This window comes from Crocodylus siamensis, chromosome 1 (assembly GCF_052110815.1).
Source record: "Crocodylus siamensis isolate JL-2025a chromosome 1, ASM5211081v1, whole genome shotgun sequence".
Taxonomy (NCBI): domain Eukaryota; kingdom Metazoa; phylum Chordata; order Crocodylia; family Crocodylidae; genus Crocodylus; species Crocodylus siamensis.
This window is the reverse complement of record NC_143395.1, coordinates 49,339,815-49,367,571: the sequence shown is the minus strand read 5'-3', so window position 1 is coordinate 49,367,571 and position 27,757 is coordinate 49,339,815.

Genomic DNA, 27,757 nt, shown 5'->3' with positions numbered 1-27,757 from the left:
CCCCTGAAGCCACAAGCAACAGACTCTGTGTGCTCCAGCCTTTAAAAGTCAGACCCAACCTATAGTCTCCCAGCAAAAGTTCTTACTTCTGACCCTCCATGCGCTTTCTTGATGGTTTTGACTTCTGGCTCTGACTCTGGTTTCCAATTCTGTTTGGACCCTTGGCACCCCCTCATTCTAGTTTTTTGCCCTAGGTTGCTGATTTTAGTTTTCCACTCTGCACTGGTTCAACCTCCAGCTCTGACTTTCTGTATTTGATCCTGATCAACCTTCATCTTACCCTGTCTCCAGCTCCAGCTTTTGATCCTTGTCTGTCTTGATTTGGCTTACCAGACCTCTCTGTACCCCAGCTCTTGGAAATCAGCCTGGACTCTACCCAGTCTTCAGGTGCCTAGCCATTTTGCCAGACCAGCTATGCCTCAGTCCCCAACAAGATGTCCCTAACAGCTTCCTGAGAAGCTGAGGTGTCCTTCCCCTATAAGCAGCATGAATGACCAGTACTTATATGGGATAGCCCATGTTTTGGGACGCCTTAGGCCAATCTTGTTCTGCCGTATGATTTACCTGTATCTTATTTCACCACTGGGAATAATAGGACTTTCCTATCTCATGGATGCTACAAGGATAAAACAGTAAAGATGATGAGGTACTCAGATACCAACTAGTGTAATAAACAGGAATCCTGGTTTTCTCTGATTAAAAAAAATCCCAAATTTTCTGACATAACGCCTCCATCTACATTTTTCCATGATTAAAATGAAACACCACTAAATATATACAGGGTGTTTATAAAGTCTTTGGGCAACTTTAAACGTTAATTACTTTGGATGTACAGATGATAGAAGAAAACTGTTAATGGTGATTGAAAGCATAATTCATTACATTTTAACACAGTACAGCTCAAATTTCTAGACTGCAAATTAACCGCTATTTTTTGTGATACATTGTTCAATCCAATTTTCCAACTCAGAAAACATTTTCCCGTTGCTGCTGGGTGATTTCATGAATTGCATTTGTGATCCTTACCCTTTGTGCAAGGACTTTGTAAACACCCTGTATATATGTAAATTCACTTTAATCATTGAAAAATGTGGATTTTGTGTCATTTTTTTAAATCAGAAAATTTGGGATTTTTTTAATCAGAGAAACCAGGATCCTTGGTAATAAAGCCACATGCATACCTTATGTATGTAGCAGTCTCTTCTGTCCCTTATAATAATGGTGAGTTAGCTTACAATTTTGGAAAGTTTGTTAGGTAAGCACATCTCAGCCTGGTTTGTAGATTAAATTCAACATTCTTGTTAAATACCAACAAGATATGAATAGATATAGCAGACAAAGTGCATTACAGTGGCTTCTTCCTGAAATGCTCAAAGCAAGATATGCAATGAAAAAGGAGGCCAGGTAAAACATGGTGAAAATCCATCCTGATGATTGCTTATACATGAACTTCTCAACATAGAATATTGGTCCAATCTAACTGCCAAATAAAAGACTCTGGTCCCAGACACCCTCACTCATAGCAGCAGACACAATTCTTGTCATACTTTTTAGTACAAATCTTTGTAAGAGGAAAGGGTATTTTTGGGGGGAGGTGGGGATATCTTTTATTGGGCCAATTAGATATGTTTTTAAATGCATTCGACGCATTCTTCTTCAGGTGACCTGAAGATGCACCTACCTTCAGAAGAATGCTTTGCATTTGAAAGCTTGCCAACTTTATCCCAACTGTACAGTTGGTCCAATAAAAGATATCCATGCTCCCCACCCCCCAGCAAAAAAAAAATCCTTGCCTCTCACATAATTCCTGGACCATCATAGCTACAACATCACTCTAATGCTACCATATTATGCTTTTTTGCCATTTTAATATTTTTAAGCCACTTCCAATTAGAATAAAACCAAAACATCACCAGTATACAGCATAGCCAATTTATTCTTGCCCCTTCATGAAGTCCTTCTCAAGACTTCTTTTACTGGTATTTTGAGTAAGGATTTCAGAAGCCAGATCATTACATCTGTAAATATCAAGTGGATAGAAGCATATATATTAAACCCATGGTGAGGCCTGGTGTTTTAAAGGAGGGAACATTTACCCTAGTAGGGAAAATGAGAATTAGGAATAGTGGGTTACTCCATAATGGATGATGTAATATAGGGTGACCTAACATATGACATATGATTGTTAACAGCAAGAACTGACTATTCTCTAATTAAAATTATGTATATGAGGAGCTAGATAAATATAGAAACTCAATTTTACATATAGCACAAAATATATGTCAATGTAAACACACTGTAAAAGTTCAGTCCATTTTAATTAACCATCTAACACAAAGGAAGCATAAACAAGTCTTGGTATTTTATTCTTCATTAACTCTGAACCCCTAGAGCCTCATTATAGCTGTATTTTGCAATGTATTTACCTCTTGGACGTTAGTTGGAATTAGTTTTGTGTTGAAACTTCTATGTACTGTATTTGCTGTACACCTATACATCAAAGCCTTCTTATGCAATAAAAAGTATTATAAGAATAGAGCAGAATTGTGCTACTTAACTAAATCAACAGCAAATGCCAAACCAAAATAATAAAATACATATTCACAAGCCATTCTTATAAGGTATATTGGATTTTTTCCCCCAAAAGATATGGAATTTTAATCAGATGAAAGGCAGAACATATCTGATAAAGCTAACCTTTTCTTCTATTGCCATTGTAATGCAATTTTTTGCAAATAAATGTGGTATTTCACATACATTTGTCAAATAACTTGAACAAATAAACCATAGAATGAACTATATCCATTGACTGTGTCTTTAATATTAATTTCATTTACAGTTCCCAGTGAATCAGAACTTATGGTAGAAATCAATTAAAAGTGGTTGATGTCAGCAGCGTACTTGACATTCTTTGAGTGATCACATGTCCGCACCATGACTAGAATGAAATTCTTGTTTTCATAAGACTCAAACTTCCATTCATTCCCCATTTTTACCAGGCCCTGAAACATGAGCCATCTTTATCCTAATCTGGAGACAGACGTGGATTTGTACAAAGAAAAGCACTATGACACACTTCTGGTATAATTATAAAAAGTGACTTTTTAAACAAATTCCCTTCAGGAAATTCTGTTTCCTAACATTTACTTGATAGCAAAGAAATGATAAATATTTTAGTTGAATTTCTCTTAGAAATAGAAGAATATTATTGCAGATAGCTGATCACTGGGATTCTGTTATTTGTAATTTAGAATGTAAAGCAAAAATGTACAAAATCATCTAGCTATGTACATTGCTAGCTTTTGTTAAATCATTCTCTCATATATTTGTCTTTATTCTCCCATGTTTTCCTAGTATTTGTAATACCCACTATAGTGTCTTGCTTTTGAGCAGCATGTATGCTTCTAGGGGAAAGACTTCCTTTTTACTTGTGCTTGTGCAGCTCCTGGCACAATGAACTGTGATTCAGGTCCAGGTCAGGTCTTCTATAAATAATAACTGTTTAATGAATGGTAAAGATAAGAGAGTATATTCCATGTCTGAACATTTCCTAAAAGTCTCTAAGTTAAAACGTTTCAAATGACACATAGCCAATAAGCAGTTTTACAGATAACTTTCTGTTGCTTAGAGCTGTGCAGATTGACTTGTATATGAACATTTACAGACTCTGTATACTGGTGCCTTCTTTGGCTCCAAAACAGTTACTCAAAGAACATAATTTCATGAGTAATAATTACTTATGTGAGTGAAGACTGCTCTGTTCTTTTTTAATTTGATGCAAGGTGATGATGCTATTTCTGTTAGCCATTGGAGTTTCTATATGAAAATGGTGAACTGTGTCCATTCACCATTTTTGGAGAATTGGAAAGAAATGCATTTTTGGACTTGGAAGGTCACTCTTTCAGTGAAATGGCAGCTTCTGCCTTCAGAAACTTTGTGAGAGAAGAGGGGGATTTCTTCTCACCAGAGAGAGAGTTGGGGGCTAACTGTCCCCTTTTGGAAAAGATACTGGTGATATTCATTGTCATTGGAAACCCCTTAATTCTAATATTATAAAAGCTGTTGTCTGTCTGTCCATAATGCTGTAGTCACACTCTGATGGGCTGAAATGTACTTGATTTTGACTACACCTCCCAGTCCCCAGTCTGTGTCCTATCCCAGGATTTTGGGGATGAGAAGGCTATGCCATTTTTACACTAACTAAGGATTCTTCATTTTGGTAAGAGCATATGCTGAATGAATGACATCACTAACATATAGATTCTCTAATACCATGTTTGCATCTACATTTTAAGATATATCTAAGAATGAGCTAGATCAAGTACCAGTGTCAGATTTGGTGTAAACCCTGAGAATCAGAAATGGGTACTTGTGGACACGGGGGGCGGGGGGAGGAAAACCAAGGGTGGAGCCGAAGTAGGTGTAACTTTAGAATTCTTATTGAGAGCAGTTACAACATGTCTGCATTTTTCTGGACACATTGAACAAATAAAACAGTCATGTCAGAGATTTCAGAATGATGTGTGTGGCAGAGCATCTTTGGTGTATGCCACTTTAAGGCTGAGAGCAGGCAGCTAGCTGGCAGGTGCGGGCCAGCCCTGATGAGGTGGATATTTTTGATCCAGGCTCACAGGGCTGAGACTGCATTCTGTTGCTGGCAGCTGGGGAGCAACAACACCCAGCTGAGCTGCTGCTCAGAACACCTTGAAGGTAAGGGAGGAACTATGTGGATAGCAAGAGGTTCTTAGAGGGCCCAGTGGGGTCCTGAGCCCCAGGAAGAAGGCTAGACCTATTAAGAACAAGGCCTAGCTTAGGCATGGGGCTGATAGCTTGTAGTCCTACAAAAGGGCTAGGCAAGCCCCGGAGTAGATCTGGCAGGGGTGAAGCCAGGGCTCAGGGGAGCCCAGTTGGCTTAGGCCTCAGCATTGTGGGGTGCTAGGCCAACCTGGATTAGGATGAAGGCTATATGGTCAGTGCAAGAGGGCCAGGGCAGGATGGCCAAAGGGCAAATAAGCCCAATGCAAGAAGCAGGCGGGGGCCATGGCAAGCTATCTGGCACCCTGACTGGCCTAGAGGTGGGGCCTGGAGAGCTCACAAAGCCTGAAGGCCCCTTCAGTGGTGGGGACATGGCAGGCCAGTTGCCTCCCAAGTGAAAGGTGGGTAGGGGCACCATAAAACCCGAGCCCCCACATCCAGGTGGGATACCCAGACCCAGGGACAAGTACAGGTGCCAGGCACATCTCCAGACATCTGAGCCTAATGGGGTACAAGACCCTGGAGGCCCCAGTGAGTGGGGCATATGTGTGAGGCCCTGGCGAGAGGACATAGTTGGAAGGCCCTAGCAGGAAGGCATGAGTTGAAGCCCCAGGGAGGGCATCAAGGCCCCAGGGAGGTCAAGCCAAGGAAAGTCTATGGATGCCTGAGGCCACAGTTGGCCCAGAAGCTAAGACCCTGGTAACTCCTCAGATATGGTGGGGCTAAGTGTTGGGCCAGAGGGAGACCCTAGTAAGCCCTCAGACATGGTGAAGCTGAGTTTGGGTCAAAAGGGAAAGTAATTGGCCCTAAGGAGGGAGTGAGAGTGATAAGTTACTCAGAGAGAGGCTTGGGTCAGAGCTCAGCTCAGGGCAAGGTGAACTGGCTGGTCACCATTCAGATGAGGGTCTGAGAGGCTACGCACCGGCCAGCCAAGGAGTGTAAGTAGGCAACCCAGTTGCTCAAGGGAACAGGGCAGGTTGGGTGTGGCCCAGTGGAGGGCAGCATGTAAGAGGCCTGGTGAGAGAGGGAAGAGTGTGAGAGGCCCCAGCGAGAGGGCATGGTATGAATGAGGCCCAATGAGGCAGAGTGAAAGGATGAATGCATAAAGCCTAGCAAGGGACCAAGTTTGGCCTGGCCACAAGCCGGAGTAAAGAATAACTCAGGGATGGCATCTGTGAGGCATGGGACATGATAAGGGAAGGTCAGAATCATGTATAGTGCCCCCTGGCATCGGGGCATTAAAATGGGCAGCCTATTATGATAAATCCAAAATAATGTATTGGGGAAGTTGTGTGATGAAATATCCATGGAATATGGGGGGAACCAAACTTGAAGTTGTCAAAACCTATAGATATTTGGGTGTGTTATTCACAACTTCACCATTATGGAAACATCATATTCAGTCAGTTAATACTAAGGTAGCCTAATCAGCTGTGGCTATAAAGAAATTTTATGAAACCACAGCAGGACTACCAGTCCAAGCTCCTATATCAGCATATAAAGCCAAAGTTACCTCTTAGATCTTATATTGTGCTGAAGTATGGGGTTATGCTGCTAATAATGATGTAGACATACCTCAGAACAAGTTTCTTAGGGCTTTTCTGGCACTTTCTTCCTCAACTCCAGCATCTTTTTTGAGATTAGAAATGGGAATGGATTCTGTTTTAACTAATATCATTATTAGAACGGCAGGATTTTGGTTTAAAATCATGCCCCTTTTACCATCTTGTCTGCTTAAATTACTCTACATAGAAGATATTAATAATCCCCCTCCACTCCAATCACCCTAGTCAGCTTTTCTTTCTCACACTTTTACACTTTCTGGGATGGGATACTATCTCAAAAATAATGAAAGATTTTTCTCACCCATAGAAAAGGTTTCGGTTTTCCAGCGGATATGAGATACTGCCAGGCAGAATAAATCTGTAGTGGCTAAGGCTACTTGCATTGTCCCTTTATAAACTCTTTGGAAATTAGATTGTGGGGAGGGAAAGGTATTTACAGTTGGATCTCAATAATAAATGGCGATCCTCTTTGACTAGACTTAGGACTGAACAGCCCACAGCTGTTCTGGCTGGACATAGATTTTCCATTCCAAGGGCTAAAAAATGTTGCCCAGTATGTCTAGAAGTTTTGGAAGATACTATCCACCATGTATTAGAAGGTTCTTTATATAATGACATAAAGAGAACCTATTTATTACCATTCTTGTAGAAATTGATACATTTTTGAAACAGAGAGAAATTAATCTGGTTTCTACAGCAAACAGATCCAAATGTAGTAAATCATCTCAGAATTTTTGCTTACAAGGCTGAGGCATTAGAGTTACGTATCCTTTATTACTGATATGAATGATACGTTTTAACATTGGATTTGATTTTATTGTCTCAATTATAGATCTATGTACAACAATATTACAGATTCATGTCTTGATTTACCACTATATTTATATTAATAATGTTTTTATGTTGGTGGCTTCTATTTTTAGTTTAATATTTGTAGTACAGTTACTTTGTTTTAATTTATTTATATTATGCTTCTATGTGTGTTATGTCATCTTCAGGAGCATGGCATTTAGTCAGAATCCTTAATAAATAGAAATAGAAATTGAATTGAATGGACAGCCTCCCATATATATACACTAGTTTTGGGAAGAGCAAAGTTGTGGCAGGTGAGACTGGGTGGACTGTCCTACTTAGACAGGTGGGTGGGCTGATGTGAGACCCAGACCCAAGAGTTGCCCCCATTGTAGTGTAACATTAAACACTTTTAAAATCTGTAATCTGAAAAGATACATTCCAATTGCCAGGTGTTCCTTTTTCAAATTTCTGACCATGGGCCACATCTGAACATCAGATAATTTAATGATTAGATTGACCAATAAGGATAGCTGGCACCTTCATAGAGGGAGAGAGAGAGAGAGAGAGAAATAGATAAATAGGTAAGTATAAATCAAATATATATTTGATTGTTTAAATATATAAATTGTAAATATGTGATGGTATCCTCCTTCTTTTCGATATCACTCCTCTAGTATCTCAGTGATTATATCTCCAGACAAGTTTGTACAATGCTTGAAGATTCCCAGGCAGCACAGAGTTATGATTCCAGTGACATTTTAAAAAATTCTTTCCTCCCTTAGTTAAATTCTATTTTATGCTTTCTGTTCACTGAAGACCTCACATTATAATTCAGCTTAGGTTACCAGAGATATGAGATTGCCTGGGTTGCTATGAAATATCTTGTGTTCGTGATGCTGCTTCTGATGTTCTTTTCAGTGAATTCAGAGCCCAAAGAGAATTCAAGGAGAGGAAAGAATTTTAAAAAGTAAGTTAGGAACAACCCAACTGGTAAAAATAGTAAGGACAAGAAACTTGGAACTCCCTTCTCATCAGTGCAGAGGCAGAAAAGGATCTTAGAGTCATCATTGATGCCAAGATGAACATGGGCTGGCAGTCAGGAAGGCTAACTGCACCTTGTCATGCATCCACAGATGCATCTCAAGCAGGTGCAAGAAGGTGATCCTCCCCCTCTATGTGGCACTGGTCAGACCGCAGCTAGAGTACTGCGTCCAGTTCTGCTGCATTTCAAGAGGGATGTGGACAACATGGAGAGGGTCCAGAGGAGGCCACTCAGAGATCAGGGGGCAGCAGGGCAGGCCCTACGAGGAGAGGCTACGGGACCTGAACCTGTTCAGCCTCCACAAGAAAAGGCTGAGGGGGGATCTAGTGTCCTGTTACAAACTAGTCAGAGGGGACCAGCTGGCACTGGGGGAGTCCCTGTTCCCCCAAGCACTACCAGGAGTGACTAGAAATAACAGTCACAAGCTGGCAGAGGGTAGATTCAGACTAGATATCAGGAGGCGCTACTTCACTGTCAGAGTGGCTAGGACCTGGAACCAACTTCCAAAGGAAGTGGTGCTCGCTCCTACTTTGGAGGTCTTTAAGACAAGGCTAGACAATCACCTTGCTGGGGTTGTTTGACCCCAGTACTCTTTCCTGCCGTGGCAGGGGTTGGACTTGATGATCTGCTCAGGTCCCTTCCGACCCTACTAACTATGAAACTATTCTTGCTCTATTTCTCTTTTTCTATATATTTCTTCTGTCTTTGCATTTCACCTAGAAAAGAAAGATGAGAAAGTCAGAACTGAAAAATCTTCAGACAGGACTGTTATGAGATACACAAACAGTCCTGCACAGACCAACAACCTAGACAAATTAAGCTCAGGAAACCAGCTACCAATCTGTAATCAAAGCCAAACATGCAGAACAAAGTAGACAAGTATTTTGCAATATATTTTTTTTTTTCAGAAATTTATTCCAGAGCTGACTGTATCAAGGAGTATTTTTCCATTGAATAGGAAGAACACTAGATCTTGTTACCACATTGTTTGTTTTCCAATAGCTTGCTCAGGTGGCTGTCTCTTTAAGGGAGTAGTATTTCTGACATTGGAATGTCACTTGGTTGGAATTTTCCATATGTTGATATGCAGCATTGTTGCCTTTGATCTGTTTAGACAGGTTATTTGTTTCTAAAGATTCAGAAAGCTACCCTCTTGAAAAAAGCTATTTTTCTTAATATTTAAAATTGTAAAATACTTTCCTATCATAAAGTCTTTAGTCAAAAACATGGGAGGTAGGACTAAAACTCTTAGGCAAAATATACATGACTACATCCTACAGTACAAGTCACAAACCCTTCACCCAGCTGTTTAAACACCTGAGTTTCACCAATGAGTTCCATAGGGACCTTGAGCATTGTTATTGAACATTCCCAGAACTGCTGTCATTGCGACAAGGTGGTGCATATTTATGCCTGCCTTGTATTTAAAACAGTTTGGGAGTAGGATCCACAGATTAGGATTCCAATGCCTAAGACTCCTGAAGGACCTAATTTGATAGTCGTGATCTGAATATACATAAAACATGTCAAATGAATGGATATTTGAGGAGAAACTGATGTTGTCCACCTTATTGTGTAATAGTTTAATCCTTGGACCACTCACTCAGAAAGTAGGGCTGGGTATAAACAGTGAGGGACATTAGGGGAAGGTTAGGTTGAGTTAAAAATGGCCATCCAGTCTAAGGTAAATCAAGATGGGAGAAGCTGGGGGAATTAGGGGGCAAGCAGATTCTGTGGCACAGATCAGAGAGGTAAGCAGAATCCATGGGAGGGAATAGAGGAATCAGGGGGGTAGGCAGGATCTATAGGGATATGGGGGGGGTTCAGAGGGTCTGCAGGGGAGTTTGGGGAATCAGGAGGGCACATGGGGTCTGTGGGGAGATGGGGGAGCAGGAATCATCTACAGAGGGGATTGGGGGGCAGGTGGGATATGTGGGAGGAACCAGGGAGGGTAGGCTGCATCCAGAGGGGATTGGGGGGATCTGGAGGGCAGGTTGGGTCCAGGAGGGTTTGACAGGAGAAGGGGGCTTATGGGGCAGTTTGGGGAAATGGAGCACTCTGTTCCCAGTCCTCCAGAATCAGGAGCTATTTTTATCCCTTTGACCAACCCCGTCCCCAGATAAACAATCTACCCAACTGCTCTGGTGAACCTACCCTCTCATTCCCCTTTCCCTCCCCCCACCTGACTTACTTAACTACAGCACTGGTGAACACTGATAAAACTGGCACTGAGAGTAGTTTGTGGGATGGGTGATTTGGTGGGGTGAGAAAGGGGGAGCTGTCCAGTCTGTGGGGGGTGGTGTCCATCTGGGGGTAAGACCAGGGGTGAGGGGGCCAAAAATAACCTGGTGCCAAGGAGCGGGTAGGAAAAGCACAGCCATGGGCCTGGGGCCAGCAGCTGAGCTTTTCCAGGCTTGGGGCTGCACCGGGAACTGTACAGAAGTTTGGGACTGTTAGATCAGTCCAAAAATGGTCACCCCAATTTAAGTTAGACTATCTCAGAGATAAGGTTAACTTAGATCAGGTCAGCCATTTTTAGCCCAATTTTACCTTCCTGAAACTTCTATACAGTTTGCACTTAGATTGACTTACCTAGGTATCTAAGGGTGCAGACAGAAGTGAACATTTTCACCCTATCTGGCCACAGAAAGCTATCTACAGCTATACATAAGTGCATGGCTGCAGACTGCTTCTAACCTGGCTGATTGAGTCAAAAATTTGAACCCTCATTGCATGAGGGTTCAGGTGAAGACATTCAAAACAAAGCATCTTCTGTGTCTGCACTGCCTGCCAGTATGTTGCTGTATTCAGAATGGGAGGGAGGAAAGGGAGCAGAGGGAGTTTGGTTTGGGTTTTTTTCAGCCCCTTCTAGAAGGTGAGGTGGGTGTATTAGAGCCCCCCCCCAACATGGGGGGGGGGGCAAGTCACACTCCTACCCTCCAGTGCCAGCTGGGGAACTCCTAGAATGAGCTCCCTATGCTTCCTTTCCCCCCCTCCAATTCTGAAAACAGTGTGGGTTTGCAGGGAAGAAGGGACTAAATTCCCCTCTCTTCTGGAACCAACAGTGAACATCTGTTAGGACTGGGGGCTTGTTGTAACTCAGCACACTTCCTGCAAAGCATTTTCAGTTACAGCAGGGAGCTGCATTTCTGTCGGAGCCCTAAATATAATGTTTGCACCTGGGGGAACTAAGATTGGGTGGCCATTTTAATGTGATCTAACTTCCTAACCTCCCCAAATGTCGCATCCTGGGAGACCTGGGTTATATTCACTTTCAGGTCAAGGGAGTTCAAATCTACTACCTAAGCACCAAGCTGGAGGCCAGGTGGGACTAAGGGCTCTCTCCACTACTGCTGAAGCTATACTATTGTGCAGCAGTCAAAGAAAAAAAAACTAGAACACCATTATATCACAAAGAAGCATGATTCAGACTGAAGATCAATGACCGCACTGGAAGTAGGTTTAAGCCCAAAGTTTTGACATAAAAATAAACATAATAGATTTACTCTTTCAAGTATTCATCTTTTCTAAAGACTAAGCTATTAATTCTGTTACTTCTGTTGCAATGAATATGCAAAATCTTTATGAAGTTTAAAGCTAATTAAGACCACTGAATAAATGTCAGTATTATAAAATCATAACAAATATTGAGAACGGTCATGGAAAGAGTAACAAGTTAACTCTTAAGTTTTTGGTTCAAAAAAGTATTCTGATTGCAAGAAACTAAACACTCCTATTCTAATTGATTAATTTAATCAATTAAGCTATTTGGAATAATTTGATCCAAACTCAGTTTAAAAGCCATCTTTACTGTTCAGCAACTTCGTTTCAAGTGTGCTTTGAGCTGGTAAGGTCAACAAACTTGTGGATCTCAAATCTGTCTCTGAAGATGTTATCCATGTTGTTATTACTTGTTTGGTAGTAGGCACCTTTTCCTAATTATTAATTGAGGGACTAGATGCAGTCGAGGTATACAATATATTCCAGCCCCTGTTCAAGGCCAGAGCATCCCTGACTAAACAATTCCAATCAAGTGTCTGTCTAACTTGCTCTTAAAAAGTTCCATGGATAGAGATTCCGCAACTTCTTTAGGTAACGTGTTACAATACTTGACCACCCTCATAGTCAGAAAGATTTTTCTAATCTCCAACTTAAATTTTCTCTTCGGCATTTTGAGGACATAGTTCCTAGTCTTGTCCCCTACATCCATGGAAGAAAGTCTATCTCTATCATCTTTATAATTGTTCTTACGGTACTTGAAGAATGTTATCAACCTCCCCCTCCTCAGTCTTCTCTTTTCCAGACAAAATACTCCTAGTTATTTCAGCCTGTTCTCATTAGCATGCATGCCTCATGCCTCCTGAGGCTGGTGGGGCACAGGCAGCAGGCAGCAGCAGTGGTGGCGGCATGGTGATGGTGAGCCAGGACCACCTGCAGGTGGCCGTGGTGATGTCGGTAGCAGGGGGTGGTGGTGAGTGCTGACTGTCGATCAGCAACCACCCACAGACACTGCCGGCAGTGCCAGCGGGGGGAAAGGGGGGCAGGATAGTAAGCAACGACCGCCCATAGACACTGCCAGTAGTGTTGGCAGTGGCCAATCTCAGGGTCTGCATGGCCAATCTCAGGGGGTGCACGTACACCCATGTGTACCCCCTATGCATCACCAGTGCTCATTAGACATATATCCCAGGTTTCTAATCATCTTTGTCACTGTTCACTGGACTCTTTTAAAGCTGTCCACATCTTCCTTGAAGTGTGGGGCTTAAAATTGGACACACTACTCAAAGTGATAACTCACCAGTGCTGAAGAGAGTGGAAGAATCACTTCCTTTTAATTTGCAAGAGACACTTCTGTTAACAAAGCATGTTTTTAGGCCCAGTCTAATTTATCATATAAAAGCATCCTCATAAGAGAAACAACAGTCATCCTCATTAGCCATTTCCACAAAGGTTTCAAGTTCTGAATAGAAATGGAGATAGCTTATTTCCCACATGAAAGGGAGATGTGTTTTGTGTTGGTATAGCAGAGCACTAGGGTGCTTGCTACTAGCGATAGTAATAAAGAGAGCTGCCAATCACCAGGGCAGCTCAGGTGAGGGTTGCCAGGGCAACTAATGTTGGTCAGCTGGCCAGGAGGGGGCAGGGCCAGGCCTTTATAAACAGCCCAGGCCGGAGCCTAGCTAGCCGTTCCCTCCAGACAGCTGCAGGCGCAGGCACGCTACCTAACCACGCAGACTGGCTGCAATGATGCATGGGGTAGGGAGAGAACCCTAGAAGGGGTATGATAAGGAGCCAGATGAGTGCAGGCTTTGTGTTACAAGACAGGAAGCTTCTTATGTTTGTGTTGCAGTCCTTTGGCTCATGGTTGAGTTGTGATTATTACACCAGAGGACTGGGTGAGGCTGTAGGGGTATGAGGAGGCCTCACGGGAGCTACCCAGTAACTTTGGGGCTCCCGGTACCCAGTGGGGCACAGCGAGCAGTGCCAGTGGGGAACAGCTGTTTGCGCCAGTGAGGCACGGTGTGAGGGGGCAGAGACCCCAACCCTGAGGGCGGAGTTGGCCCCCCCCCCGGGCAGATGAACCTGAAGAAGGGCAACGGGCGCGAGAGGCGCTGCATAGGCCCCAGAGGGGGCAACGGGCGCGAGAGGTGCGGCATAGGCCCCAGACACGGGGCGCTGGTGGTGAAACCAGCTCGGGGGTGGGGGGGTGCCAGGTAGGGCGCTGAAGTGTAAGGGCTTGATAACACCCGGGAATAGCTGCGAGGCTTGGGGCATGCTGAAGGGGAGGTTGGAGGCACGCATCGCCCATAAGGCAGGGGTGCACTGGGGCACCCCAATCAGAATGGGGCATAGAGTGGAGTAGTGTCCAAGGCGAGACAAGGCAGCCTCCCTTACTGAACTTAGAACATCAAAGATGTGGCGGGTGAGTTGAGGGTGCTGAATCACCTAATTGGACACAGCAGGGGGCGCTAGCGGGATCATGGCTGCCCCTGCACCCACTCCATGACAGTTGGTATAAGAAAATTTTCATTGCCCTGATGGTGTATACTTTCTGGATACCTATTGTGGTTCAGTTTTTTTTCATGGTACTTGCGGTTGATTAATCCTCCTGTCCCAAACCACCACCCAGCACCCAGGAAAGCACACATATTGTATACCTGGGAAGTTCCATGAGTACCTGTTATGAGACAAGAATATACTTTTTACCAGATCTGGATGTGTTCTAATTTAAACATGTGAACTATCAATATGTGCTTGAAGGAGAACATTGTTAAAATTAGCATATGAGTGTGTGCATAGATATGATAAGGCAAAACTTGTCTGTGATTCAGTGGGTCACTGGGAGCTCTTCCCATTATGTAGCCATGCACAGCAGCACCTTTGGATCAAAATAGACAGGGTAGCTCAGTCTGGAAGGTAGCTCAGTCTGGAAGGAAAAGAAGGATGTACACTGGGAAATGTCACCTTCCTGTATGCTCAGCCCAGAGAGTCAATAATGCTAAGACATGCCCCATTTAACACAAGTTTAAATGTAGAAGTGTTCAGGATTAATGTGTACTCCCCAAGCCATATACTTTGAACCTTACACTTTAGTGCATTTGAAAATGTAGCAAATGTACCTATATAGCCCTTTCTCCCTGTAGGAAAAGTTAAGTTCCTAGTTAAGTATAAAAATCTAATTTGATTGGTACTGAAAATCCTTCCAAATCCATTCCTGATGGCTGGGTTGGGCAAAAATGCATTGTATTTAACCCCAGAAACAAGTCAGCAGACTCTATTATTGAAAATTCAGCATAAGCTGCAAGATTTTTGCATGAGGTTTACTAAAAAAGAGAAAACATAAGGCAGCTTCCCACCCTTCAGAAGAGTATCTAAAAGATCAATACCAGTCACAAGCAAGCCAAAATCCAAGCTTCAAAAACCTGCAGATGATGGGTGGTGATGAGAATTCAAATGCAGCTCCAAGCTGGAATTTCACAATTTATTCCTTTTATTTATCACAATCAGCAGTAGATTCAATCATTCAAATTCCTTTGGCACCTTTGAATTCTATGCCTGAATTCTGTAGTGCAGTCCTACCCCTAATACCAATATACAGTCTTTAGGGCATGGCACAGCTTTGTACGTGTTTAAGCAGTGCTTAGCACAATAGGTCCTTGGCATGTGCCTGGCTTCTAGTTGCCATTGCAATACAAACAATGAACAATCTAACAATTACGTTATGAAATTCAGTGTGTAACTGCTTGGACGGAATAACTTGCACTTTTACCTTCAACTCTGAAGATTACTGTAGCCCCAGACTTTCTTGCAGTCAGTAAACTTTTTGGTGATTTTTTTTTTTTTAAATTGTTATATAAATGTACTTTTGCATTCATCTGTGCCTCCTGGTTTTGGCTGAGATTAGAAGCGGAAATTCAGAAATATTGTGAGAAAAGACAAGGTATTTCTGGGCAAGCTAAACCAGAAAGTCTGGGCAGTGTTGTGAGAAAATCTGTTATGAGATTTGCAGCCCAGTTTCTAGAACAAACAAGTTTTAATAATCTGGAGATAAGTATCCAAAAGCTCTAGTGTGTATTCGTTCAGTTTCCTCTATCTTTGGTATGTAAGGTACGTATCACTTGCTATCAAAAATGTTTATCTTTACCTATCTAAAAAGACGCTTGTCTTTTCTTTTCTCTTAGAAAATCATTCTTCAGAAAAATCTAATTTTTAGGGCATAATTTTTATTCTTGAGGTTTTTTGTTTCTTTTTGAGAAATGTAGTCTTCTCCCATAGACATTGTCAATGTCTTTCTTCAACACACTCATTTCTAATGGAAGGTCCAGGGGATGTGAGGGAGGGGGAGCATAAAAAAGGAGCAGCCCTGGGCTGCATTGGCTAAAGTCATTGAAAGTATGGAACTCTTGTAGTTTCTTCAGGTCTAGCACCTGACTAACACCTGCTTTTAACCACCATCCCAGCAACACAATGTGATCAAGATCATTTTAGTTTGTGTGTGCATCACTATCCAATGCACATCTGCATAAAAAGGAGTTTTTATCTGTTTTTATGTCTCTTGATACACAATAAACAGAAATGCACATTTAACACACAAATGATAGATGCGGCAGTATTAAGAATATTTGCAAAAGGGGTTTCTGGGAACAGTCATAGTCTGGGGAGGAAAAAGGGGCACAAAACACCAGTCCTTTATACACTGGTGATCTTATGGACTGGTCAGCAGGTCTTACAGGTCTGAATAGGAGCTCCTCCAACCCCCATACTCCCACCTTGAACCTCTGAGCTAACATAGTCTTTAGGCCTCAGACCCTTAGGAAGGGACTACAATCAATGTCAATATTTCAAGTCTTATATGTGCCAGCCTCATAGCTAAAGGCTCCTGGTCTGGCTTCTGGGATACCACAAGTCTGTTCTGAATAAGTATAGCAAAAAGAAAGCAGCTTGGCTACTCCTCACGCATTTGTTGCTCAGCTGGCTCTGGTGTCTGCTCACCACCACACCTCGGTTCTGGGGGCTTTTCAGGGCTTCCAGCTGATTCTTCACTCCAGTTGGGGGCTGCTTCCACTGCACAGCTTCCGCCGCCCACCAGTCTCAGCCTCTGACCTCCAGGCTGCTGACATCTGACATTCAAGAGAACCTCAGAGTGAAGCTCGTGTACTGGCCAGATGTACCTTGACTCTGTACCCTGGGACTGGTAGATATAGAATTGTTTGCTTGTATTATTTTTGTCTGTTATCACTATGTATCAATAAAAATTGTCTATTATTGAATGAAGTGGTCATGGTTGGTCTGAGGGTTTTGGGTCTACCCAGAACAAGGTATCTGGCTCATAAATCCAGTGCCAACAGTGATTGCAGCCCAAAAGCATGATTTTAATAATGAGGGCCAATAAGTAGATTATAGTAAGATGCAAGATCTGCCCTTTCTAGTAAAGAACAAAATGAGACAGTTTCATCAAAAATAAATCTTCTAGGTTATATACATAACATACATTTTTGCTTCATTTTCTTTTTGCACCTATGTATTTAAAGCTGCCAAAATGCTACTGATGCTAAGAAAGAAATTTGAATCACCCACCTGGTCTTCTCAATATTTTTCTCATGGTGAAGTTGAGTGGGGCTTTTGTCACTGGCACAGATTCAAAGGCTTCAGGAATGATTTATTTTGAATAGGGCTGGACATCATGATAGTACTAAACATTCCCTATCCACCTCTGCTCACCTGCCTGCTATAAACCAAATGCATCAAGGCCCATGAAGCCATAACCTCTGGTTCATGGTGCTGCCCATAGGTTTTAAGCTAGACCACATGTGGCATGTCAGATCAGCCTTGAATGCCATGTGGTACATGGGGCTGGAGCTGGTGCATGAAGTTCATGGTACCAGGGTCTTCTAGTAAATGTACTGCACATCCCTGAGGCTACTCTAGACTTGTCCCTCTGTGTTCACTTTTGAGCCCCTGAAGTCAGACTCCATTCCATCTTTTAGGCATCTAAATGGATTTAGGCACCTCAGTCCTATTCTTAACAGTTTGTCACACACTCAAACAGGGTGGAAAGAATCACATATTGGTACCTAGGTCCACTTACATCCCTAACTGCTGGAATAGATTCTTTCTAAGTCTATAGCAGAGTTGGACGAAATACAACCTGCGGGCCTCATCTGGCCCACGAGGCCATTCTATCTGGCCTGCAGGGTCCCTAAAAAATTCAGAAAATTAATATTTATCTGCCCTTGGTTCCTGTCAAAAAAGACAGGAACCAGGGGCAGTAGGACCCAGGGTAAGCCGGGGTAGGCTCCTGCAACAGCAGGGCCCTCCCAACCCTGCCCACACAGCTGTAAGCCCCAGCAGGGGCTTCTGGCCTGGGACCATGCAGCTGCCCCACACCAGAAACTCAGGTAAGTGGGGGGGGGGGAGAGAGCAGGGAAAGAGCCTGTGGAAAAGCTGAGCCCAGGGAAAAGTGGCCATTCACTTGCTGCAGCCCATGCAGTACTGTCTTAAGCAGGCACAGGCAGCCCGGTGTGGGCTGAGAATGGCTGAAGCGCAGGGTGCCAGCCACAGGGTGGGCGAGGGGCTGTTTTCCCCCTGTGCTCAGCACCAGCTTGTACCCCGCAACCAGTCTGAGCCTCATGCCAGCTCCAGGCTTGCCTGTTGGGACTGCATGCAGTGCCAGCGTCTGTGACCTCCCTGCTTGCCACACCGGGCAGTGTTTGCCACTGAGGGGTGGGTGAGGGGCCACTTTTCCCTGTGCTCAGCACCAGTTCCTTCCCTGCCAGTGAGCAGGGGGTCAGGGCTGCACGCTGTCCCCCGCCTATGCTGCAGAGCTGGGGGGGCACTGGGAGTGAGTGGGCGGGGAGCCAGTGGGAGCACAGGGCCCACACTGGTGTATCCTGGGGCCACCACTAGCAGGGCCCAGAGCAGGGTGTCAGGAGTACAGGGTCCTGGCCGGCAGAGGCTCTATGGAGCCGGGCCAGCTCCCCACTCCCCCTGCTGGTGCAGCCCAGCCCAGCCTGGCTCCACAGACCCCTGCCAGCCCACGCCCTGCTCTGGGCCCCACTAGTGCTGGCCCTGGGACATTGGTCTGAAGACACTGAGACATTAGTCCTAAGATGGTAACCAGGGGGTGGGGTACCTGCCAAGGGGTGGGGCTACCCAAGTGTCCCTCAACAGCTTACCAGAACTGGGTAAGCAGCCCTTCACTCAAAGTAATTTCCTGCCCCTGTCTATAGTGTGCCTGCCAGTAGATTCTGGGGATGATGTTGGCGTGGTCTCACAGGTGAACTTTTGGATGTGGAGTTTGTTAGACTATGTGGGTGGGTGGGGTGTGGACTGGGCAAGCTCAAAGGGTGATTGAACTGACTATCTCGAATATTACTGCTTGTGTTAAGGCAAATAAATATTTGCTTTAATTATTGCATTAACTATTTGGTGTTCCATTTCTATTGACTTAACCATTCATCTTTATCAACTTGTTAAATAAAAAAAGACACCACTGATATTTCAGGGTATAAACAGATTTAGATTACAATGCAACCTCATCATAACTAACCCCCATAGGACTGGGAGATAAGTTCATTAAAAGAGGGTGTTTTGCTATAATATGATTAATCAATTTGCTGCATCATAATTAAAAAAAAACAAATTGGTTCTTGCTGTTGAGAGTGAAAAGCAGAGGTTTGTTATAAATGGGTTGTGTCTACACAAGGTACTTTACTGCACAGTAGACTAATTTATCGCAAAGCAAAACATCATGTCTACATGTGCAGGTGCTTACTGCACAGTAAATTAGTCTACTCCATGGTTAGTTTGCTACCTGAAAATGGAGGTGCTTCTCACTCTCTGCCTGCAAATGCAGGTAGCAAATTAACTGTGTAGTAGTTACTACACACTAGAACATGTGTAGATGCTGTCTGGTAGTCAGTTCTACCACCTGGGGGCTACCCTCAGATTTGCCCCAGGGACATGGGACTCTGAGCTTTTCCAGCCCCGCCAGCTCTGGGTGTGCAGCCCCACCCAAGAGGCCTGCCTCAGTACCATCTGCCCTGATGAGGTAAGTTCCTCCCTGGAGGGATCTACTGTCCAACCAGCCAGATACTGTGCTCCTACACCCCTGGGCACCAGTGGGGGCTGCACACCATTGCTGATAGCAGGTACAAACTTGGGCTAGTGGGGACACCTGCCATGCCCACCTGATAAGAGCTGCACTGGGAAGAGGCCCCTCCCCTCCCATGGCCTCTGGAGTTCCCACCCCCCTCAGCATGCAGGGAGGTGGGAGGCAGCACAAAACTTTATTAAGCAGCCATTACCTTCTCAGCTAGGCAGCCATGGGCCTCTGACATGTAGAGAAACATGTCAATCCCTGTGGTGATGTCCTTGGCTACAGAGGGCAAGGAGGTGTAGTGTAAGCCCAGGTACCTCTCCAGGTGGCAGCGCACATTGTGGGGAAATATGGTCTTGCCCACTACACTGTCAGAGCTCAGGTTCCTATGCCAGGTTGTCAGGTGTGCATGGGGTACCATGGTAATCATCATCAGCAGGGTGTAGTGAGTTAGGCACCCCTCAGTGCATACAGACAGCTCACTGCAGTGTGCCTGGGGCACTCTCACCAGGGGCATGGGTCAGTTGCTTCACCAATAGCCCTGCACTACAGCTATGAAGCCCTCATACCACCAAGGGATGGTGCACCTGTGCCCTTTACACTGAAGACAGGATGGGAACAGTCGAGCCCAGCAGGGAAGCAATTAAGAGTGATCTTTGTGGGAGACTTCCTGCTGTTGGGCACAGAAGGAGCCATTTGTCATCCAGACGTCTTTGCTCAAGAGGTCTGCTGCCTTCTAGGAGCCAGGAATAGAGATGTTAAAATGAGGATCCCTAAACTGGTCCACCCTACTGACCACTACCCCATGCTCCTTGTCCATGTGGGCACCAAGAACATGGTGAGAAACAGCCCTGGGAGAATCATGAGAGACTACAGGACCATGGGGGTGAAGCTGAAGGAACTAGGAGCACAAGTAGTCTTTTCCTCAAACCTTCCTGTCAGAGGCTATGGCCATTGGAGGGAGGAGTGCATCAAGGAGGTCAACTGATAGCTTAGGAGATGGTGTCAACATGTAGGCTTTGGATTTCTCGACTTTGGTATGCATTTCAATGACAGTGGTCTACATGCAGGAGACAGTAGACGAAACTCTTCTTTACGAGAATTGTCAACTTCTTGAAGAGCGCTTTAAACTAGCTACATCCGGGGGTGGGGGCGAAGGTTCTATTGTTGTACATGAACCCTCTAGCTTTGATGACACAGGGGAGGGTGTTCACTTAGTGGACATCCAGACAGGTAGTAATGTCCTAAGACATTGGCAGCATGACAGAAAACCTGAAGTAACTAGGGAAGAACTCAGGTGTCTTTATGGAAATGCCAGAAGAATGGGAAATAAACAGGATGAACTGGCACTTAATTTGGTAAATGAGGAATTTGATTTTATTGGGTTGACAGAGACCTAGTGGGATGACACACATAATGAGGCAGTGGATATAGGTTTTATAGCAAGGATCAAGTCAGGAAGAAGGGAGGTGTGGCTCTGTATGTGAAAGAGTGGTACCCCTTCTTGCAGGTCACGTTTGATAGCAGGGAAGGATCCCTTGAGACCCTCTGGGTCAAGATACAAGGGGGATCAGGAAAGGGAGGCCTGATGGTGGGATTCTACTACAGGCCTCCCACCCAAGAAGAGGAGAGCGACCAGGCATTTTCTGGGGAACTGACTGCAGCAGCTAGCACCAAATACATGATTGTCATGGGTGACTTCAACTACCATAACATCTGTTGGGAGGATCATTTGGCCAGCTCCAGCAGGTCATCCAACTTTGCAGACAGAGACACAGATTGTGGAAGGGCCTACTAGGGGTAAGGCCACTCTGAATTTAGTGCTTACTAAAGGGGAGGACATGATAGGTGACCAGAGGACAGGAGGTACTCTGGGCAACAGTGATCATGACTTGATTAGGTTCACAATCCACTGAAAGACTGGGAAATCAGTTAGAACAGATGTCCTAGACTTCAGATGAGCAGACTTGGCAAATTCAGGAGGCTAGTTGGAGAGGCCCACTGCGACCAGTGACTGGACCATTTGGAAGTTCAGGAATGGTAATGATTCTTTAAGGGGACAAGTCTCACTACTCATAAATAGGGCATTCCCATGTGGACAAAAAGCAGGAAAGAAGCCAAGAGACCCACTGGGCTCAACAGGGATATTAGGGAACTACTGAAAAAGAAAAAAGAAGCATTGAAGTAATAGAAAAATGGTTCAGTAACCAGAGAGGAGTACACTTACATCACCAGAGTCTGCAGGTATGAGACACAGAAAGCCAAGGCAGACATGGAGATCAAGCTGGCAACTGAAATAAAGGACAGCAAAAAGTCCTTTTATAGATACACAGGTATCAAGAAAAAAGCGGGCTCCACTGTGGGACCCATACTGAATATGGTGGGGCAGCCCACAGTTGATCCCTAGGAAAAGGGAGAGCTTCTAAATACATACTTTATATCAGTATTCTTGGAATTAAACAGGGGCTGTTCACCTGTCCAGAGGCCCAAGGAATATGTGGAAGACAACAGACTACATGAAATCAGTACCAAACAGGTGAGGGATCTCTTAGAACACTTAAAGGTTTTCCAGTCTTCTGGGTCAGATGACCTACATCCGAGAGCCCTGAAAGAATTGGCTGAGCTTATAGCAGGGCCACTGGCAAAGCCATTTGAAGAGTCGTGGGACTTGGGAGTGATCCCAAATGACTGGAAGAGGGCCAATGTGGTACCTGTCTTCAGGAAAGTGAAGAGAGAGGACCCAGGAAGCTACAGACCAGTCAATCTGACTTCAGTCCTGGGAAAAAAAATTTGAAAAAATTGTTAAGGAGATTATCAATTACAAGCTCGTTACTGGTGGGGTATTAAGAAGCAATGAGCATGGCTTTGTCGAGGGTAGATCATGGCCTGACAAGCCTGTTGGCCTTCTATGACCAGATAACTAACCATCTGGAAGAGGGACATGAGATTGATATAATTTAATTTATTTAGACTTCAGTAAACCTTTAGAGGGTACTGGGCTGGACCAGTCTACAGTGAGGTGGGTGGACAACTGGCTTAGAGGCCAATCACAGAGAGTTGTAATTGATGGGATGGCCTCATCCTGGAGGGCTGTCTCCAATGGTGTCTCCCAGAGATTGGTGCTTGGACCCATGCTCTTTAACATATTTATTAATGACTTGGATAAGGAGGTGGAAAGCTCCCTGATTAAGTTTGTGGATGATACTAAGCTGTGGGGAAATGTGGGCACATCAGAGGATAAGATAAGGATCCAGGATGACCTTGACCAACTGGTTTTATAGGCAGAATGGAATCAGATGAGGTTTAACAGGGAGAAGTGCAGGGTTCACCTGGGTAGGAAGCACCTTCACAATAACTACATGATGGGTGGTGGTCTGTTGGCTGACATAGCATCTGAATGGGACCTGGGGTCACAATCGACCAGAAGATGAACACGAGCCAACAGAGAGATGACATTGCCAGCAGGGCAAATAAAACTTTTGTGTGCATCAGCTAGTGTGTTGCCAGTAGATCCAGGGAGGTGCCTCTCCCCTTCTATTCAGCATTGGTGAGGCCACAGATGGAGTACTGCATCCCGTTCTGGTCACTACACTTCAGGAAGGATGTGAATAAGCTTGAGAGGGTACAAAGAAGGACCACCTGCATAATTAGGGGCCTGGAGGATAGGCCTTATGAGGAGAGAGTCCGGGAACTGGGCCTGTTCAGTCTGAGTAAGAGAAGACTAAGAGGCGACTTGATAGCTGCCTACAAGTACGTTAGGGTTGAGAATTAAGATATAGCAGATCAACTCTTCAGGAAGGCACCTCAAGGGAGGAGAAGGACCAATGGGCACAAGCTAATAGAGGGAAAATTTAGGCTGGACATAAGAAACATCTTTTTCTCTGTAAGGGTTGCCAGAATCTGGAAAACACTCCCACCAGAGGTGGTACATTTGCCATCCTTAGAGGTGCTCAGGATGAGGCTGGATAAGCACCTTGTTAAGCTTGTTTGAGCCCAGTGACGTCCTGCCCATGGCAGGGGACTGGACTTGATGATCTTGCAGGTCCCTTTGGGTCCTTCGATTCTATGATTCTATGCTTGGGGTGCAGGCCATTCAGTGGGGGAGGAGGAGCCTCCCCTGGGGTGTCTCTCTGGAGAGGCCCCCAGGGGGGAGGGGGAGGGTACTACCAGCTCCATCTCCCAGTTAGCTGGGATTCCCAAGCCCCAGCATTGTGGGCCTGGTAGCATGAGAGGAGACTGCCTGGTCTGCAGAAGGAGAAGTGGGGAGTGGGTCTAGAGCACCCACAGCAAGTGATGCCAGGAGCCAGGCCTGACCTACCTTGGAAAGGAAGTGGGGAAAGCAGGCTGCCTGTGGCAAACACCAAGCAGCCCACTTGCTCCTGCGGAGTGAATGAGGATGGTGAGCTTGACTGGTGGCTGTATCTTCCAGGGCCTGTTCCACCGACTTACTGACTCCAACTGCGTGAACACGACCCCCGATATGAGGCCAGGCAAACACACAGCCCCCTGGTACAGTGCATGTTATCTTATAAATGTTGCAAACTCTCATAAACAATCTCTTTGTATTGGCTCTGCAGGTCCAGCAGCTGATATGGGGGAGAGGCACCGGCTGCCAGTGGGAATGCACCTTCAGGGTCACTGCCAGTTTTGGCTGAGGGCCTCCATATGTGCTGGCTCTGGCAACAGCCAGTGGGCCCAGGGCCAGGCCACGCTGTTAGACTGGCTGGTCATTGTGGAGGAGAAGTTGCTGGCAGACTTGCAGCCCTGGCGTGCGGAGGATATTGTGCATGAAAGGGAGAGGGTCATGCACAAACTAGAGAGGGACCAGGAGGAGGGGCTGGGAGAACTGGGTGTTCAGGGATAGTCTCCTGGCCCTCAGAGAGGCACTTATTCTCCAAGATGCTCAAAGCCCAGGAGCAGCAGGCCACCACGTTGGCCAGGGCAGTGTAGGCCACAGAGAAGGACTGCTGGGTGCTAGACACCATTCTGACCCTGGTGGCTTTCTTCATGTTGCTTGCTGCCCAGTCCCTGGCTCTAGCTCCGCCTGCCCCCTGGCTGCCCGCCAACCAGCCACAAGCTCCTCACTGATAGGATATATTGATTGCCAGATTAGGAATTATGAAGAAATTTTACTCTGAGGTATACTGGCCAACAGCCTCAAGGGTTTATGCTTCCTTTCAGAATAGTGAGCAGGGCGTTGTTAAGATGATATGGGTATATTTCACATGATCAGTTCCTGATACTGGAAGGGCTGGAGGGTGAACCTTGGTCATCCTTGTATTCTGATTCTGTTTTTGATCCTTGTGTCTGCTACAGTACAAACATCATTATATACCTCTGTGTTTTCAGACATCTTCAGCATTGCATGTATTAAAGCATTGGTATGCGCCCACTCATTGCTGCCACCTTTAGGTTTAGTCAGCAAATAATCTCACATAATAGGCCCCAAGTATGACTGATGCAGTACTTATTCAGCAGTTTTTTGTGGTTTAGTAGTCTTCAGGGCACTTCATACCTCTAGTTAAATGACAAATGCTGTCCTCCTTATGGACAGTGTTCTAAGGATGCTTTATTACTGCTTGTCCTGTGTACTGAAGGTATGCTTTTACTATTAATGTTGGAGCACAAAATAGTTGACAGTAAATGAGCTAAAGCAACTATTTCCTGGTAAGGTGAAATATATTTAATTGTAATTTATTGTTATCTTAGCAATATTTATACAGTGACAGTGTGGTTTTTAAAATGTTTTCCAGATGAATGACTAACCATACAAATCTGTAGTTCAGTGCTGCAATACAGGTAACCATAGTTACTTTTGTTGCCTAGCAACACCTTTTATACAGCTGTGAATGTTAGTGCCACTTGCTACAGCTCAGGCCAAATTCAGTTATCAATTACACCATCCAGAAAAACTCCACTGACTTCAACTAACTTAGTCAAATTAGAATGGTGCCTGGTAGTTTTCTTGATAAAGAGAAAGAATACTGGCCAGCAAAGGAGACCGAGTCAAATTCTAATTATTGTTCTATCTGTACATTCATTGCATTCAGAACGTGACTCAGTATGTCACCTGCTGGAATTGCTTATTGTTTTCTTAGACAAGCGAGGTACAAATATATAAAAAACATTCATGAATATCCCTCTCCACCGATGCCCACAAAAATGTAAATGGATCAGAATTTTAGGGGAATGCTTTATTTTCCAGCATAGATATTGAAGAACTACTAACAACTGTGATCCACATCCTCCTCAGCTGGCATAAATCAGCCTGGCTCAGTTTACTGTAGTGATGCTAGGACAGAGCACATACACATTTTCAAAACATACTTACATGACAGCTTATAGGTAGGATCCTAATGTCAGCCATTACAGCGTGGGCACATCTTTGCTGATGGTTGGGCTCAGGTTTAAGGTGAACTTTGAACCCAAACTCACTGACCATGTGAACAGATAAACTCTTGTGCTTCACTTTGGCAGAATATCTGCCCCACTTTAGAAGCTCTTCTGAAATTCAGTGTGTTGAGAGCTGAGGCTACACCTACCCCACTCCTAGCTCTCCCAAAACATACTTGTGTGCTGAAAAGCTCTCTCACAGAAACTCCACCAGTGGTCATTCTACAACTCCTTTTCTGGCCTTTCTGCAAGTCCCCACTTCCAATTTCTATTGTTCAGAAGCTCAATTGTACCACTTAACTCCTGTTTGCCACATATTCATCCATTATCACTGAAGTCCATTCTACTGCATTTTGAACTGCACTTAGCAACCAGCACAACAAGCATGACTTATAAGACCACAACTAGCAAATAAGCTGCATTTTGGTCAACTGAATAGAGTATGCCAGCATGTGTGATTCTAGCAGCTTCTCCCCAATGCCATTTTGCAGAAGCTAGAAGCTTGTGGGCTTGTAGAATACACCAAACAGGAACTTGGTACTGTGATAGGACTATGTACATGAGGACAAAGTCCAATTAAAAAAAAACAATAACAAATGGTCTAGAAAATGTATCAGCAGTGTGCCTGTTATAAGGAGACTGACAAGGTACTTACCGTTGTTCCTGGCTTTTCCCCAGCCCTTGCCATGTGCTTCTGCTCAAGCACACTGAGTAGTGAAAATAATTAAAGATCACATTCCAAGCAATATAATTTCTGTAGTACTATCCTGCTGATGTTTTATGCGGGGGTGGGGGGGGCAAAATATGGCCTGTGGGCCGCATCTGGCCTGCAGAGCCCCTAAAAAATTCAGAAAATTAATATTTATCTGCCCTTGGTTTCCATAAAAAATGACAGGAACCATGGGCAGTAGGACCCAGAGGAAGCCCTGGCTGGCTCCTGCAACATCAGGGCCCACCCCCACAGCCAGAAGCCCCAGCAGGCCTGGTGGGACCACGCTGCTGCCCCGCTCCAGAAACTCAGGTAAGTCGACAGCTTACCAGAACTAGGTGAGCAGCTCTTCGCCCAAAATAATTGCCCTCCCCTATTTTACAGGCTTGATACTTTGTCCCTTATTTATCAGGACTCTGTACAAAATGTAGTAATATTTTCTACTAGAATGATATGTTTCACATAACCCAGGCCTTACAGGTGACAACTGGAGGTATTCTGTTTTCTGTGGCCTGGGATTGGTATTGTAGGAGGTTGGAAGGAGGTCTGAGTCTGGCTTTGTTGATTTGAGTAGCTATCATTTTGAGGTTGTATTATAAGTGTAGGAATCTCTCCTACTTAAATCACCTGTTCATAGCATCTGATAAAGTGAACTTCAGCCAATGAAAACTTGTGCTCTCTCTCCCTATACATAGGTGACATGTAGTGGGGGCACTGGGGGACAGTCACTGCTTGGCCCGTTCTCCAATGTCCCTGAGGCTGCCTGCAGGCGGTCCCTGCTCACTACCACCATGCTCCTGTCACCGCCACTGCCACTGCCCCGTGGGGGTGGTTGACATGCCCCCCCAGCCTCAGCAGGCACTCATCGTTCATGTCTCTCTATATATCTTATTTAGCTA